Here is a 12,999-nt window from a genome sequence, read left to right as displayed (position 1 = left end):
AAGAATAAAGTCGATAATTTGGAGAATAAGTTCAAGCTCTAGATGCACAAAATCAACCGTGGATGCATCAATACATGTATTTAACATTTTCTTAGTTTTATATAAAACATTTCATTTTAATTATAAGAAAAATGATAAATAAATGTATTGATGCATCCACGGTTGATTTTGTACCTCTCTGGAGCTTGTACTTATTCTCCAGATTATCAACCTTGTTCTTATACTGCTGTCATGTAGGACATTTCGTTAATTATTTATCTTTGACCTCCAGTGGGACTAAATTAAATTTAAACGAAACTTTTTTGGATTCAAATAGGACATTTTAAATCTTAAGGACCAAAACAGGATTACGCCTAAATGTAGGGGACCAATTTAGTACTTTACCCTATATTTTATTACGAAAAAGCTCAGTATACAAGCGATTAGGGCTTGTAACTATTACAAGTTAATTAACGCCTAATCCACCAAAACGCGCTGCAACCTTACGTTACTTACACGCGCTATACAAAGATCCCGCGTTTGTATAACTACCAAATTTAAAAGATTTGTTTCCTTCTTTATTTTTCTTCTTTCCAAATTTGCTCGTTCTTCTTCTCGCGCTTCTTTTCCTGATTTTTTGATCATTCTTTTCCCCTCCTTTCTCATTGGTTTGTTCTTCGTCATTGACATTTGTTCCTCTATGTAACTCCAGTTTCGTTTTCAAGATAATGGATGACTCAACCTCAAATTGTTAGCTGAATCAGGGAAAAGTGGATTATGAATTTGAATCTAAGAAAGTTCCTGAGGTTTGATTTACATACGATTACTCTGAATTTTGTTGCAGTTATTTGTATAGCATTGTGTAGCTGAATAATTCGTGAACATTGACTGTGAAACTATCGCGTGAACATAAATTTGTGGATTAATTATCTGCAATTTTATACCAGACTCTCGGGTGTAGATCAGAACTTTTTGGGTGTATTTTTGAGCAAGTTTGGGTGTATTTACAATTTATGGCTTTTTCTTATTTTAGTTGAGTTGTTGTCATTCGAGTGTATTATATCAGACATGATTGGGTGTATTTTTTGTTTTCTACATGGTGTATTCTGTAGCCTCATTTTGTTCTTGATGACCAGTTTCTTCCTATTTTAGTTGAGTTGTTGTCGTTCAGGTGTATTAGATCAGACATGATTGGGTGTATTTTTTATTTCTGACATGGTATATTCTGCAGCCTCTCTCTGTTGTTGATGACCAGTTTGTTTCCAAGGTTGGAATGACCTTTACCACTCTTGAAGATGCTGGAAAATTTTACAGGAACTACGCTAAGGCTGCAGGGTTTTCTACAAGAGTTCGGAGCACAAATAGGAAGGGAAACGAGGTTAAGAATCAATTGATTACATGTAGCAGAGAGGGAAAATGGAAATCTAAAATATCTTCGACCGAGAAGATAAATTCGACAGCCGGTTTAAACTGTCCTACAAGAATTTATATACACACACTGAAGGATGTTGGTGCTTGGATCATTTCAAAGGTTGAGTTGGATCATTCACACCCTTGCTGTCCAAGTAAAGCAGAGATGCTCAAACAGCACAAGAAACTAAGCATGTCCATTCGTCGTACAATAGAGAATAACAAGGAGGCTGGTATTAGACCAAGCAAAACTTACCAATCATTTGTTGCGGCTGCTGGTGGTTATCGTGAGTTAAATTTTATTGAAAAGGATGTGAGGAATTACATTATGAGAGAAGTTCGTAATGTTTCTGAACAAGAAGATGCAAAGGAATTCGGGAAATATTTGTTAAGAATGAAAGAGAAAAATCAGAATTTCTTTTTTGAACTTGAACTCGAGGAGGATCAATCGATTAAGCTGGCTTTTTGGGCCGATGCTAGAAGTAGAGATGCCTTTGAGTATTTTGGAGATGTTATTTCATTTGACACCACCTACAATACAAACAGGTAATAAACTGTCCCTGTTTATGATGCTAAATTAAAGTTTTTTATAAATCCGCCTCAGAGGTGTATATTGGGTGTTTTTTGGGTGTATACAAAGCATTTGTTGGGTGTACGTAATGAATTTCCATTCTGCACTATGGTAATTTGTTTCAGGTATAATTTGGTAGTTATTTTGTCGGGGTGAATCACCACGGTCAGTCAACACTTCTTGGATGCTCTTTGATGAAAAACGAAGAAATTGAATCATTCAAATGGTTATTTCAATGTTGGCTTCGTTGCATGGGAGGAAATGCTCCGAAAGGGTTCCTCACCGATCAATGCGCATCAATGAAAAGGGCTTTAGAGGCCTGTATGCCAACAACAATTCACCGTTGGTGTATTTGACACATCATGAAGAAGATTCCAAGCAAATTAAACGGGTACAAGGGACATGCAGAAATTGAACAAGAAATGAGCCAAGTTGTTTGGAACTCTCATAGTAAAGACTCATTTGATAGGAATTGGAATGATTTTCTGCTGAATTTTGGTCATGTGGACAACAAGTGGCTTTCAGGTAATGTTTGTTTAAAATCTGCAGCAGAGGTGTAATTTAAATTTATGTCGGGTGTATTTATAGTCTATTTTTGGGTGTATTCTGCAGATCTCTATGAATACCGTCATATATGGGTTCCAATATATTTGGATCACCATTTCTGGGCAGGGATGAGAAGCACGCAAAGGAGTGAGAGCATGCATTCATTTTTTGAACAATTTTATTACCTAGAATAGCTCGCTTTTTCAATTTGTCAAACAATACGATAATTGCCTCGGAAGCAGGGAGCAAGCAGAGAGAGAATCAGATGCTGCAAATTTTCATACGGTCATACCTTGTGCAACCAAATCCTCCATTGAAGCGCAGTTTCAAGATGTGTACACTCATCAAAAGTTTAGGGAAGTCCAAGCACAATTCAGAGGAAATGCGACTTGCATAACTAGATTAACGAATTCCGCTCTAGGCTATTCAGTATACGAAGTTGGAGAGCAAGTTTCCAGCTCAATATTCAACAAGTTTGTGGTTACTTACGACTCAGTAGCAGCCAAGGTAAAATGCCAATGCTTATTATTCGAGTTAAAAGGAATACTGCGCCGTCACGCACTAAGCGTGTTAAGCTTTGAACAAGTAAGCCAAGTGTCACCTAGATATATACTGGAACGATGGAGCAAGAAGGTAAAGAGGCGACACACACACATTAAGAGCAGCCACGACGAGCCACTGTTGGAGCCAAGAAGCAAGAGGTTTGACGAATTGGTTTTTCGCTCGCAAAATATTTGTGAATTTGCATCAGAATCGGAGGATCTGACTGCAATTCTACACCGTGCGTACGATACCGTCATGGTTGAGATGGAAGAATTGAAAGCCAAAAGGAAGGGGACATATTCTTTATCTCACGAAGACGCCAACTTAGAATCCGTTAATGAGCTTCAGAGCCCTCCAAGGATTCGAACAAGAGGACGTCTAAAAAATAGGCTCGGTTCAAAGTTGGACAAACAGATTAAAAATGCCTTAAAGAAGAAGAAAACGAAAGCTTTAAACGAGGTAAAAGTGATGTTTTGTAAATATGTGGTAATTGAGTTTAATTTTGTCATTAATAGTTTAGCTAATATGTGAGTTTGTTATATTCAATTAAACCTCTTTGATGTTGGATCAGTGGTGCATTCAGACTCTAGCCAATATCAAGGACATGTTATGAATTATCAATTCAGGGTACCAGCAGCAGTGGATAACTCTTTGGGTGTATAGTTACAGAATATGGGTGTAAAAGAACTGTTCTTTTGGGTGTATTTGTGAATTTTCTTGTGTTTGACAATTTACATATATATTTATATATATACACTTCACAATCTGCTGTTTATGTTAAAAAATTACTGATTTGGGTGTATAGTAGTTTCGTTGGTTTAGGGTTTAGGGTTTAGGGTTTATGGTTTATGGTTTTAGGGTTTAGGGTTTAGGGTTTATGGTTTTAGGGTTTATGGTTTTATTGTTTTTAGGGTTTTATAATTTTTAGAATTTTTAGGGTTTTATGGTTTTTAGGGTTTTTAGGGTTTTGGGTTCAGGGTTTAGGGGGATAGAAGTTTGGGTGTATATTAAGCAATCTTGGGTGTATATTAAACTTTCGTTGGGTGTAGAATTTTATAATTTGTGTTTATATCTGATTTGATGTTTTCCTTCATATTTTACCACCTGTAATACAGAGCTTTTGAATACAGCATAGACAATTTAACTATGGAAAAATTTTATTGAAAAGTTGTTTATAATTGGAAAATTTTTACACAATGTGTTCAATTTACAAACTAGCTAGCAGTTACATTAGTCAGTTTCTATATCATTAGAATCTATCTGACAAAATGGACTCAATAATACTGAGGATGGCCTGGACAGTCTTATTGCATTACTCCCTCTAATTGCTTCAGCTCTGTCTTTATTCATTTCACTGAATAGTATCCGGGAAGCATATTCTACTCTATAGTGGTCCACCTCGTCCTACAATTAAAAAGTATATTCTGTTTAAATAAAAATATTAATTCAGTAAAGTAATACAGAGTTATATAGTTTTAAAGACAGTTACTTGTGTCCAATTATCCCACTCATACTTCGCCCTTTTAATGTTTTCGGGCTCAATTAACTCAAGCCACTTCATAACGTAAATAGCACAGTTATAGCTGAAAATGAAGAAAATAAATTACAAATCTCATTTAGGAAAGTTTAATATTCAGAGTCACAAATTTATACCTTGTCTTTTGGCCTGAGATGTTAATGTATGGTGCTCTAATTTCCTTCTCCTTCTCCTTCTTCTTCAAAGGTGCCCCGCCAGCATATACTCTCATTCTTCAAATAACATATCCCTTAAAAAACAGAACAAATCAGTAATACACCCGAAGGAAATACACCCAAAGAAGAACATACTTACACCCAAAGCAAAACATACATACACCTTATATTGAATTGAAATACACCTAACTATTAAAGTAAAGAACACAGAGCCAACTTACAATGAATTTATTAAGTTCCTTTCTGTCATCGGTTGGACATTTCGTGTGTACCGAGTCGAGTATATAAAATCTCTGCTTTCTTGTATCAATCAGCCATAACCACTAATGATTTGAGTGGCAAACAGGTGCAAAAATCTGAAGCATGGCGACATTTCAACAGTTTTTTATTTTATTTGGCATATAAGTAAAGAATGGTACTAACAAATTTTACAAATAAAAACTTACATATCTATGTGATGTTAATTTTTTTGCATCTATGAAGGGAATAAACATTGGGTAGTCTTCCACCCTAAATTCTTTATTTGTTGTAGGTGATATGAATTCCCCCTTTGGATGCTTCGCAATGGCCATGTTCTGCAACAATTGTGAAATAACAAATGAAATACTGAAAATACACCTAATTGAATACTTTAAATAAACCCAAATGAATACACAACTTACACCCAAATGAATACACAACTTACACCTAATTAAACTTAAAAAATACACCCAAATGAGTACAAAACAGACCTAGTTGATCAAAGAAAATACACCCTAAGGAATACAGAAAATACACCAAAAATTTGTAGAAGTAAAACTTACCACAATATTAGGGGGGAGACAATATACTTCTTCTTGAAACTTTTTATCATTTTTATGGTTGAGGATGAGGCACATGGCAGTTACAATCTAGAAAAATATGCCGAAATCAATTTATATTAAAAAACATTGCAGTTAACTTTGGTGTAAAAACATTAATGTTATTCTAATATTACCTCAGCTTCTATATGACTTTCTGCTTTGAGTGATGCAAGGTGCATTCTTGTCAAAATGTATTTATCTTGGCAATCAGAGTGCACATGTTGTCAAACTCATTAGTTCTGCCATCTGCGTATTTCTTCAATCGCGTCCCCCAGATGTAGCACTTCTCTTTCATCTCAGCCGTATTCTGATTTATTCTCACAAGAGTTTCAAACTTTCTAGAACTTTCTCCGCCACTCTCCTTTTGAATTTGTGGACTTTTACTTTCTGCTTTCACCCCACTGTTTGCTATTTTTTCCACCAAATCCCCTAATTGTTCTAGCAGCTTTGGGGTTTCTGGAGTTTTTTGCATCCCTCCTTCTTGCGTTGACGCCCCCTCCTGCGTTGCTACTTCTTCTTGGCTTGAATCAGTCAAGCCAATGTTGAATGATGGCAACAGATCTGTTTTAGGAACATACGATGCTATCTGTGCACGGAATTGTGATCATCAACAATGGCGCCAATAAACTTGGTAGCGCTCTCAAACGTGAATCACACTTTGTCACAACTCCGCACAACTAACCAGCAAGTGCACTGGGTCGTCCAAGTAATACCTTACGTGAGTAAGGCTCGATCCCACGGAGATTGTTGGTACGAAGCAAGCTATGGTCATCTTGTAAATCTCAGTCAGGCGGATAGTAAATGTTATGGAGTTTTCGAATAATAAATAAAGCAGAAAATAAAGATAGAAATACTTATGTAAATCATTAATGAGAATTTCAGATAGGTGTATGAAGATGATGTGCTCCTTTTGAATCTCTGCTTTCCTACTACCTTCATCCAATTCGTTTTACTCCTTTCCAAGGCAAGTTGTATGTAGGGCATCACCGTTGTCAATGGTTACATCCCATCCTCTCAGTGAAAAAGGTCCAAATGCTCTGTCACGGCACGGCTAATCATCTGTCGGATCTCGATCATGTCAGAATAGAATCTATTGATTCTTTTGCATTTGCCATCATGCCCAACAATCGCGAGTTTGAAGCTCGTCACAGTCATTCAATCCCAGAATCCTACTCGGAATACCACAGACAAGGTTTAGACTTTCCGGATTCTCATGAATGCCGCCATCAATTCTAGCTTATACCACGAAGACTCTGATCTCACGGAATGGAAGGCTCGGTTGTCAGGCGAGGGCAACCATGCGTCGTGCATCAGGAATCCAAGAGATACACACTCTAGCTTTCGCTTGTAGAACGGAAGTGGTTGTCAGGCACACGTTCATAGGGACGGATGATGATGAGTGTCACGGGTCATCACATCCATCAGGTTGAAGTACGAATGGTATCTTAGAACAGGAATAAATTGAATTGAATAGAAAATAGTAGTAATTGCATTAAAACTCGAGGTACAGCAGAGCTCCATATCCTTAATCTATGGTGTGTAGAAACTCCACCGTTGAAAATACATAAGTGAAAGTGATCCAGGCATGGCCGAATGGCCAGCCCCCATGAAGGTCTAAAATCGCATACACTGATTAAAGATCAATCACAAGACGTCTAATACAATAGTAAAATGTCCTATTTATACTATACTAGCCATTAGGGTTTACAGAAGTAAGTAATTGATGCAGAAATCCACTTTCGGGGCCCACTTGGTGTGTGCTTGGGCTGAGCTTGAACTTTACACATGCAGAGGCTTCTTTTAGAGTTAAACGCCAAGTTGTAACGTGTTTTTGGCGTTCGACTCTGGTTCGTGACGTGTTTCTGGTGTTTGACTCCAGAATGCAGCATGGAACTGGCGTTGAGCGCTAGTTTACGTCATCTAATCAATAAAGTATGGACTATTATATATTGATGGAAAGCTCTGGATGTCTACTTTCCAACGCCATTAAGATCACACCATTTGGAGTTTTGTAGCACTAGAAGATTCATTTTGAGTGCAGGGAGGTCAGAATCCAACAGCATCAGCAGTCCTTTGTCAGCCTTTTATCAAAGTTTTGCTCAGATCCCTCAATTTCAGCCAGAAATTACCTGAAATCACAGAAAAACACACAAACTCATAGTAAAATCTAAAAATATGAATTTAGCATAAAAATAATGAAAACATCCCTAAAAGTAGCTAGATTATACTAAAAACTACCTAAAAATAATGCCAAAAAGTGTATAAATTATCCGCTCATCACAACACCAAACTTAAATTGTTGTTTGTCCCCAAGCAACTGAAAATAAGTTAGGATAAAAAGAAGAGAATATACTATAAATTCTAGAATATAAATGAATATTATTCCTAATTAGATGAGCGGGACTTGTAGCTTTTTGCTTCTGAACAGTTTTGGCATCTCACTTTCTCCTTTGAAGTTTAGAATGATTGATATCTATAGGAACTTAGAATTTCAGATAGTGTTATTGATTCTCCTAGTTAAGTATGTTGATTCTTGAACACAGCTACTTTTATGAGTCTTGGCTGTGGCCCTAAGCACTTTGTTTTCTAGTATTACCACCAGATACATAAATGCCACAGACACATAGCTGGGTAAACCTTTTCAGATTGTGACTCAGCTTTGCTAAAGTCCCCAGTTAGAGGTGTCTAGAGTTTTTAAGCACACTTTTTTTGCTTTGGATCACGACTTTAACCACTCAGTCTCAAGCTTTTCACTTGGACCTGCATGCCACAAGCACATGGTTAGGGACAGCTTGATTTAGCCGCTTAGGCTTGGATTTTATTTCCTTGGGCCCTCCTATCCATTGATGCTCAAAGCCATGGATCCTTTTTACCCTTGCCTTTTGGTTTTAAGGGCTATTGGCTTTTTCTGCTTGCTTTTTCTTTTTCTTTCTATTTATTTTTTTTGCCAAAAATTTTTTACGCAAGCTTTTGCTTTTTCACTGCTTTGTCTTGCTTCAAGAATCAATTTTCATGATTTTTCAGATTGTCAATAACATTCTCTTTGTTCATCATTCTTTCAAGAGCAAAAAATTTTAAAATTCATACACAACAAGATAAAAAATATGCACTGTTCAAGCATTCATTCAGAAAAAAAAGTATTGTCACCACATCAATATAATTAAACTAATTTCAAGGATAAATTCGAAATTCATGTACTTCTTGTTCTTTTGAATTAGGAATATTTTTCATTTAAGAAAGGTGAAGGATTCATGGAATTATTCATAGCCTTAAGACATAGTTACTAAATACTAATGATCATGTAATAAAGACACAAAACATAAACAAACATATAGCATAAAAATCGAAAAATAGAGAAATAAGAACAAGGAAGTTAAGGAATGGGTCCACCTTAGTGAGGGTGGCGCCTTTTGAAGGACCAAGGGTGCTTTTTGAGCTCCTTTATGTCTCTTCCTTGCCTCTGTTGCATGATCCCTAGTGATTTTGGTGCTCCTATCCTTAGTTGCTCCCAATAGTTGTGGAGGAAAATGTATCTCCTGAGGTATCTCAGGGATTTCTTGATGAGGGAATTCCTCATGCTCTCTTGATGTGCAGTCAAATGCTCTATTACTGAGCTATGGATCCTTGAGATGAATCTCTCCATCTCCCATGATTCAGAGGTGGAAGCAATTGTCTTCCCTTTTCTCTTCTCTTTTTTTTTGAGGTTTCTCTGGCCTTAGGTGCCATCAATGGTTATAGAAAAACAAAAAAAGCTATGCTTTTACCACACTAAACTTAGAATAGTGCTCGCCCTCGAGCAAGAGAAGAAAGAAAAGAAGAAGAAGAAGAGACAATATGGATGAGAGGGAGAGATGTGTATGTTTCGACCATATGGGTGGGATTAGGTGGGGAAGAGATGGATGGATTTGAGTGGTGAAGAGGTGTTAGGGAAGAGATTGAGGTGATTGGTGAAGAAGAGAGAAGGTGAGTTGAGGTAGGTGGGGATCCTGTGGGGTACACAGATCCTGAGGTGTCAAGGATTTACATCCATGCACCAATTAGGCATTTAAAATGCCTTTGCATACAATTTGGCGTTTAAACGCCAGAGTGATGCTTGTTTTGGGCGTTCAATGCCCAATTTTAGCATGTTTCTGGCGTTGAACGCCAATTCCATGCTTGTTTCTTGTTTCTGGCGTTCAGCGCCAGCTCTCCTCAGGGTGTATTCCTAGCGTTCAAACGCCAAGATGTTGCTTGTTTCTGGCGTTCAACGCCATATCCATGCTCTGTTCTGGCGTTGAACGCCAGCCAGATGCTCCTTACTGGCGTTTAAACACCAATAAGTCCTTCCTCCAGGGTGTGATTTTTCTTCTACTATTTTTGATTCTGTTTTTAATATTAATATTTTTTTGTGACTCCACATGATCATGAACCTAATAAAACATAAAAGAACAATAAAAATAAAAATAAAATTAGATAAATAAAAATTGGGTTGCCTCCGAATAAGCGCTTCTTTAGTGTCAATAGCTTGACAATGGGCTCTCATGGAGCCTCACAGGTGATCAGGTCAATGTTGTAGACTCCCAACACCAAACTTAGAGTTTGGATGTGGGGATTCAACACCAAACTTAGAGTTTGGCTGTGGCCTCTCAACACCAAACTTAGAGTTTGATTGTGGGGGCTTTGTTTGACTCTGTACTGAGAGAAGCTTTTCATGCTTCATCTCCATTGTTAAAGAAGAAGATCCTTGAGCCTTAAACACAAGGTAGTCCCCATTCAATTGAAGGACTAATTCTCCTCTGTTAACATCTATCACAGCTCCTGTTGTGGCTAGGAAAGGTCTTCCAAGGATGATGCATTCATCCTCCTCCTTCCTAGTGTCTAAGATTATGAAATCAACAGGGATGTAAAGGCCTTTAACCTTTTCTAATACGTCCTCTACTAATCCATAAGCCTGTCTTACTTACTTGTCTGCTATTTGTAATGAGAACATGGCAGGTTGTACCTCAATGATTCCCAACTTCTCCATTACAGAGAGTGGCATAAGATTTATACCTGACTCCAGGTCACACAGAGCTTTTTCAAAGATCATGGTGCCTATGGTGTAGGGTATTACGAATTTTCCAGGATCTTATCTCTTTTGAGGTAAAGTTTACTGAACCCATGTATCTAGTTCACTAATGAGCAAGGGAGGTTCACCTTCCCAAGTCTCATTACCAAATAACTTGGCATTCAGCTTCATGATAGCTCCTAAATATTTAAGCAACTTGCTCTCTAGTTACGTCTTCATCCTTTTCAGAGGAAGAATAGTCTTCAGAGATCATGAATGGTAGAAGGAGGATTAATGGGATCTCTATGGTCTCTATATGAGCCTCAAATTCCCTTGGGTCCTCAATAAGGAACTCCTTCTTGCTTGAGAGACGTCCCATGAGGTCTTCCTCATTGGGATTCACGTCCTCTCCTTCCTCTCTAGGTTTGGCCATATTGATTATATCAATGGCCTTGCACTCTCTTTTTGGATTCTCTTCAGTATTGCTTGGGAGAGTACTAGGAGGAGTTTCAGTGATTTTCTTATTCAACTGGCCCACTTGTGCCTCCAGATTTCTAATGGAGGATCTTGTTTCACTCATGAAACTTAAAGTGGCCTTAGACAGATCAGAGACTAAGTTTGCTAAGTTAGAGGTGCTCTGTTCAGAATTCTCTATCTGTTGCTGAGAAGATGATGGATAAGGCTTGATATTGCTGAGCCTATTTCTTCCACCATTATTAAAGCCTTGTTGAGGGTTTTGTTGATCCTTCCATGAGAAATTTGGATGATTTCTCCATGATGAATTATAGGTGTTTCCATAAGGTTCACCCATATAATTTACCTCTGCTATTGCAGGATTCTCAGGATCATAAGCTTCTTCTTCAAAAGATGCCTCTTTTGTACTGTTGGATGCATTTTGCCATCCATTCAGACTTTGAGAAATCATGTTGACTTGCTGAGTCAACATTTTGTTCTGAGCCAAAATAGCATTCAAAGCATCAATTTCAAGAACTCCCTTCCTTTGAGGCGTCCCATTATTCACGAAATTCCTCTCAGAAGTGTACATGAACTGGTTATTTGCAACCATGTCAATAAGTTCTTGAGCTTCTGCAGGTGTTTTCTTTAGGTGAATGGATTCACCTGTAGAATGGTCCAATGACATCTTAGAGAACTCAGATAGACCATAATAGAATATATCTATCATGGTCCATTCTGAAAACATGTCAGAAGGACATCTTTTGGTCATCTGTTTGTATCTTTTCCAAGCTTCATAGAGGGATTCACCATCTTTTTGTTTGAAGGTCTGAATATCCACTCTAAGCTTGCTTAGCTTTTGAGGAGGAAAGAATTTAGCCAAGAATGTCGTGACCAGCTTATCCCAGGAGTCCAGGCTATCTTTAGGTTGAGAGTCAACCACGTTCTAGCTCTGTCTCTTATAGCAAAAGGAAAAAGCATGAGCCTGTAGACTTCAGAATCTACTCCATTAGTCTTAACAGTCTCACAGATCTGCAAAAACTCAGTTAAGAACTGGTAGGGATCTTCTGATGGAAGTCCATGAAACTTGTAGTTCTGTTGCATTAGAGCAACTAATTGAGGTTTCAGCTCAAAATTGTTTGCTCCATGGTGCATGAAATTGTGATCATCAATGGCGCCATGAACATGGTACGCTTAATTGCAATCTCAACTCTTTATCACAACTTCGCACAGCTAACCAGCAAGTGCACTGGGTCGTCCAAGTAATAAACCTTACGCGAGTAAGGGTCGATCCCACGGAGATTGTTGGTATAAAGCAAGCTATGGTCATCTTGTAAATCTCAGTCAAGCGGATTCAAATGGTTATGGAGGATTGATAATTAAAAGATGAATAAAACATAAAATAAAGATAGAAATACTTATGTAATTCATTGGTGAGAATTTAAGATAAGCGTATGGAGATGCTTTGTCCCTTCCGTCTCTCTGCTTTCCTACTGTCTTCATCCAATCCTTCTTACTCCTTTCCATGGCAAGCTGTATGTTGGGCATCACTGTTGTCAATGGCTACAGTCCCGTCCTCTCATGAAAATGTTCAACGCGCTCTGTCACAGCACGGCTATTCATCTGTCGGTTCTCGATCATGTCGGAATAGAATCCAGTGATTCTTTTGCGTCTGTCACTCACGCCCTACAATCGCGAGTTTGAAGCTCGTCACAGTCATTCAATCCTTGAATCCTACTCAGAATACCACAGACAAGGTTTAGACCTTCCGGATTCTCAAGAATGCCGCCATCAATTCTAGCTTATACCACGAAGATTCTGATTAAGGAATCCAAGATATATCCACTCAATCTAAGGTAGAATGTAGAACGGAAGTGGTTGTCAGGCACACGTTCATAAGTGAGAATGATGATGAGTGTCACGAATCATCACATTCA

At 37.8% G+C, this 12,999-nt stretch overlaps 1 non-coding gene across 1 annotated transcript; it reads left to right on the top strand.

Moving 5' to 3' along the window:
* The first annotated feature begins 11,808 nt into the window (after positions 1–11,808).
* LOC127743156 (small nucleolar RNA R71) lies at positions 11,809–11,912 on the top strand. The gene has a single exon (XR_008004487.1). It is a non-coding gene; the product is annotated as a small nucleolar RNA R71 (small nucleolar RNA).
* Positions 11,913–12,999: the final 1,087 nt, after the last annotated feature.

The sequence above is a fragment of the Arachis duranensis genome, chromosome 1 (assembly GCF_000817695.3).
Source record: "Arachis duranensis cultivar V14167 chromosome 1, aradu.V14167.gnm2.J7QH, whole genome shotgun sequence".
NCBI lineage: Eukaryota > Viridiplantae > Streptophyta > Magnoliopsida > Fabales > Fabaceae > Arachis > Arachis duranensis.
The sequence above is the reverse complement of the archived record's forward strand: the minus strand, read 5'-3'. Positions and strand labels throughout refer to the sequence as shown.